This window comes from Phaseolus vulgaris, chromosome 1, assembly GCF_000499845.2.
Source record: "Phaseolus vulgaris cultivar G19833 chromosome 1, P. vulgaris v2.0, whole genome shotgun sequence".
NCBI classification, from domain to species: domain Eukaryota; kingdom Viridiplantae; phylum Streptophyta; class Magnoliopsida; order Fabales; family Fabaceae; genus Phaseolus; species Phaseolus vulgaris.
The window spans coordinates 12,136,753-12,142,401 of NC_023759.2; the positions used below are offsets into that span (position 1 = coordinate 12,136,753).

The 5,649-nt window shown below is 35.3% G+C and overlaps 1 long non-coding RNA gene across 2 annotated transcripts; it reads left to right on the top strand.

Annotated features, from left to right (window-relative positions):
* The first annotated feature begins 206 nt into the window (after window positions 1-206).
* LOC137813590 (uncharacterized) lies at window positions 207-3,510 on the top strand. 2 transcript variants are annotated; one of them, XR_011081455.1, is made up of 5 exons: window positions 207-639; window positions 1,004-1,166; window positions 1,277-1,539; window positions 1,847-2,719; window positions 3,303-3,510. It is a non-coding gene; the product is annotated as an uncharacterized lncRNA (long non-coding RNA). The 2 variants fall into 2 exon arrangements; XR_011081454.1 differs by lacking the exon at window positions 3,303-3,510 and having other exon boundaries at window positions 256-820; window positions 973-1,166; window positions 1,847-2,202.
* Window positions 3,511-5,649: the final 2,139 nt, after the last annotated feature.

Below are 5,649 nucleotides of genomic sequence, written 5' to 3' on the forward strand. Positions count from 1 at the left end.
TGGTATCAAGACACTACAAAAAAACTTGTATGTGGTGGCGGTTATAATATGGCAGTTATTAAAAACCGCCACAATTAGCTGTATAATACGACAGCTTCTTAACCGCCATAATTATCCTTCGAAATAAACGCTCTCCCATGTTTCGTTCCCTCCTTCTTGACCTTCCTCTTTCCCAATATTTTTTTCGTATTTCCCTCTTCGAAAATATACAACCTTACTCTTTTTTTCGTATTCCCCCCTCACATTTCCCTCTTCGAACCTTGTCCTCACTGAACCCCCTTCTCACCGCAACGCAACCCCTCTCACTAAAACTTCCCCCTTTCGTATTCCCCTCTCTCAGCTAACCCTAACCGTTCTATTCTCCTTCTCTTATCATCGCAACCCTTCTCTTCTCACTCTCACCGAAAACCCTTCACATTCTCACCGCAAACCCTCTTCTCATTCTCACTGAAACCCTTCTTTTCAATCTCACCGCAAACCCTTTTCTCATTCTCACTGAAACCCTTCTTCTCAATCTCACCGCTAACATTCTCACTCTCACTGTTCTCAGCCTCACCGCAAACCATATCACCCTTCTCACTCTTCTCACAATTTTTGGCCGCCATTACCGCCGCAATCGTTGGTTCGTTGTTGCAACAGGTACGTGGAACGATAATTTTTTTTGGCAAAGTTATGTTTTTGTGTGTATTTCCTTCCGAATATAATTTTGAAGTTCCTAATTTTGAAACCCTCACCATCAACTCTTTTGTTCTTGATTTCCAAACCCTCTATATTTAATCTCATCATCACGACCTTTGGCAATAAGCATCTCGCTCTTAAGGTAAGAACCCATTGACATTTTTTTTATCTGAAGTTGTGTGGTTTGTATGGTAAGGATATTCCACGAAGGAAAAGTTTCAATGTTTTTGGTTCCATATTTCGTTTTTTCTTCCGCCATCTCTTTATTGTTTGTGGTGTTCTAATGAGAAATAGGGATTTGTTGTTGTACGACTTTTCTGAGAAGGAGAAGCATCGACAATGTTCAGGAATAAATCTGATTGTTGATGGTGATTGTTGCGTCTATAGACATAGATGTTTAAATACGATAGTGTTCATGGACATTGTATGCATCACGATGTCACCAACAAGGACTCTGAGCATCATGATTTACACTTTTTTTGATAGAGGTATATTTTTCACCCTTTTTCATGTGTTCCATTGTTTTGCCCTGCATATTTATGTTGTAAGTGTTCGTTTCTTCATGAACAATGTCATTAAATCTTTTGTTAATCCCTAGGAACCCTGAGGAGATCCCATGGGAATGAGAACAAAGCTAATATTATTGTTGAGTCCACTAGAGTTGGAAGATGAGCATGATGTCTGTGATTAGAAAACTCTACTGTTCATCTTCTCAAACGATGCTAAGGGTCAGGAGGGGGCCACATATGGTGAATGGAGGGGGTTGTTTTCAGGGTTGATGGTTGTGGAATTTATGGCACAAAGGTACAATTGATTCTACGAGATGGGGAAGGAGATGCTTTGCTTCTTATGCATCAAAAGGTATGTGAAAAATTAATCATAATCTTTATCAAGTTTTTCATAGAGTGTGCATGCAACGTGTTGTGTTTCTGTGTATATATATTTTAAGTTTGTGATTAAGTTTCCATTTCTAGATTTTGGTGGTAAAAAAATATTAATCTCTTGCATTCATATATCTTGAGATATATCATATATATAATCTAAACTAAATGTGTATATGTTTGATGGTTTAATTTGCTATATATTGGGAGTTTTAGTTCTACACGTGAGATTGATTTGGTATGCAATGATAAAATTTTCACATAAGTTAACTTTGTGTGATGTTCAGGGAGGCATGGTTGAGGCCCTTAGCATTTACAAGAAGTGGAAAGGATAGCCTGAGGATATGACAGAGCCAGAGGATGTCATGATTGATCAACCATCCAATGTTTGCCCATTGAAGTATCTTCTCTCCTAAGCTCAAATCAATGTGGTTTGCTAAATGTCTAGGCTTTTACTTTCCAAATTCCAGATAGAATACCTGATTCATTTTATGGGGTTTGGTTTGCTAAGGAGTGCCGTAAAACCTTAGTACTCCTATGACACTCATTAGAAAAACCTTTATTTTATTACTTCTTCCATATCTGTTGCTTTAGAATTTTTTGGAAATGAGAATTTTTGTTGGAGATCAGTGATGGTCAATTCTTAGTTTATTTTCATTTTTTGGTTGTTTCCTTTGCTGCATGGTTTAGGTTGGAAGTAGCTTGAGCTGGAGCCAAAATTATGTGGCTAAACACTTTCTTTTTTGATAATTCATTTCCAAAAAAAATTATAATGTTATACTTTATAAACAATATTTTAAGTAGTTTAAATGTTAGGCTTAATTAAATATGTTAAATAGGAAGGAAATGGGAGAAGATGGATAAAAATGTTGATGCGGATATTGTGATTGTGGGAGCTGGTATATATGGCCTTGCAACAGCCCTTGCCTTTCACCTGTTTCCTCTTTTTAGCTTCTTTTTTAATTCCTACTCTAAAACTATTAACATTGCTAATTTTATGTCATTGGTGAATATTACAATTTATTGTTCATAAAGTATTTTAGGAGTTGAATCATGATTTGATACATTAATTGTTTCTTCCATGGCATACAAGATTTAGTTTCAGGAACAAAATTAAAAGTGTGGTGTTAAAAAGATCAAACACCGTACGAGCAATAGAGGTAACATCTATTCCAATACAAGGGAAACATCTTCCCATGCATGCATGCATATATGAAAAATGATATATAATACAATTAGATTGATTTTGCAACCATTAGTAATTTTTGAGTTTCCAATTTTATTTGACTGGATTATGAATTTTAAATGACATGGTCCAGCATGTAATGCTTCTATTTCTCTATTAAATATAATTTACACATCCATAGTCATGATCTTAAATCTTTTTATTTGATATTGGCCCTTTGTACGGTCTAGGGAAGCATAGTGGTGTCATGTACATGGTATATATCATCCCTATTGAACTTTGATGTTCAAACTCTTTCTATTTAAATATCTATATTATTGATCTATTAATTTGGTTATTGTTTTATTATTTAGACAGTTAGTTCTCATGAATCTAAAGGTAAATCCTAAAATTATAATTGATTTCTAATTGTTGATTTTTATTAGCTGCCTTAATTTAATTTTATTGCCTTCATATAATTTTTTTCTCTCATATTATACCTTGAATTTCATAATATAATATTGTTTTCATTTATTTTTCAAAAATTATTAATTAACTCTAAGCATATTTTAATTTAGTCTAGGCACCGGATGTTGGAAGTGGTGCTGCATCATCAAGTCAGAATATTATGGGATCAAGTGGAGGCAATAAGACAAATTAGGATTGAAAGTGGAAGAATTTATATTTTGACAATTTAATTTACTTTGTTGTTTGGATTAGTTTGACATTATTAACTTTGTTATCAATGAATAAATGAAGTCATCTTTTGATTATTATGTTTATCAATTTTAATTATATTATAAAATTAGTTTATGTTACAATTTAATTATATTATGAAATTTAATTATAATATGAAATTAAATAATATTATGAAATCAAATTATAGAATAGAATTAAATAAATTATTATAAATATTAAAAATAAAATTAAATATTTAATATTCGAATTATGATAGTTATAAAGTATATTATAAATGTCATACTATACTGTATTAAGTGGCGGTTAAAACTGCCACTATTTACGTTAGAATTGGTTTACCCAGTTTTAAAATTACGACATTTATAACAGACGTCAATTACATGCTTAAAACCGCCACTTTATACAATGCATAATATGGCGTCTGCTACAATGGTTCTCAATTGATCGCCACATTAAACTTTGTGGCGGCAAGAATACTGGCGATACGCGGTACCGCCACAAATGTATATTGCGACGGTTAAAAACGCCAGTTTTTGCAAAAATAATCGTCGCATTATACACGTTTTTTTGTAGTGAGAGCCGAAGGTTCGCCCTTGGGTTGTCCGAATTATTATTTTTTTGTAATATTGAATACTATATTTTGAGTCTGTAATGGCAAATAAAGATCAAGAAGGGAAGGCTCCGCAAGATGCAAATGTTGCAGAATGCAAAAGTGATGTGGAATCAAATATCTCTTTGATTGTCTCACTTTCAACATCATCGCATCCAGATGAGTGGATATTGGATTCAGGTTGTACCTATCATATGTGTCCCATTCGGGAATGGTTCTTTGAATTTCAAGAACTCGATGGTGGGGTTTTTACACGGGTAATGATAATCCATGTAAGACAATTGGGATAAGTTCAATCAAGTTGCGGAATCTTGATGGATCCACTAGAATTTTGCGGGATGTGCGGTACGTGCCAAAGTTGAAGAAGAATCTCATCTCATTGGGGGCTTTAGAATCTAAAGGCCTAGTTGTGACGATGCGAGATGAAATTCTTAAAGCAACTTCAGGAGCATTGGTGATGTTAAAAGGCGTGAGGAAGAACAATTTGTATTACTACCAAGGTAGTATAGTGGTGGAAACAGTAGTGACAACAACTTCTAGCACTAAGAAGGATGCCGAGGCAACGAAGTTGTGGCATATGAGGTTGACACATGCTGGAGAGAAATCCTTGCAAATTCTTACTAAGCAGGGATTGTTGAAAGGTACGAAGGCTTGCAAACTTGAATTTTGTGAGCATTGTGTTCCGGGAAAACAACGAAGAGTGAAGTTTGGCACTGCAATTCACAATACCAAGGGTATTCTGGATTATGTGCATTCAGATGTGTGGGGACTTGCCAAGATTCCATAAATCGGAGGTAAACATTATTTTGTCACTTTTGTGGATGATTTTTCTATGAGAGTTTGGAGTTTACCATGAAGAACAAAGATTATGTGCTTGGAATTTTCCTTAATTAGAAAACTCAAGTTGAAAACCAGACAGAGGAAGGCATATCAAGGTTCTCTGAACAGACAATGGAGGAGAATACAAGAGTGATCCGTTCCTGAAGGTATGCCAAGATTGTGGTATAGTTCGGCACTTCACTGCCAGAAAAACACCACAACAGAATCGGGTGTCGGAGCGTATGAACAAAACACTTGTGGAGAAAGTTCGTTGTATGATGTCTAATGCTGAGTTAGGTAGAAAGTTTTGGGTTGAGGCTGTGACATACGCTCAACATCTCATCGATCGTTTGCCATCATCTGTTATAGATGACAAAATCCCGTTAGAGGTATGGTATAGAAAACCTGCAACTGATTATGATTCTTTACATGTTTTTGGTTCTATTGCATATTATCATGTGATTGAATCAAAGTTGGATCCACGGGAAAAGAAGGCTCTGTTCATGGGCTTTAGTTATGGAGCGAAGGGATACCGTTTGTGGTGTCTAGAGGCAAAGAAGACGATTATCAATAGGGATGTTACCTTTGATGAATCTGCCATGTTAAAGAAGGTAAATCCAGAAGTAGCTGATAGTACTCCGCAGCAGGTGGAGTTTGAGCAGACAGTGGTGATCCCAACATGAAACACCACAAGTGACTCTCCCATGGTAGAAGAAGAGTTAGATAAGGAAGAGGTTCCTACCCAAGAACCTCAACAACAATAAGAGCCAATTGTAGTTAGAAGACAAAGACGAGAT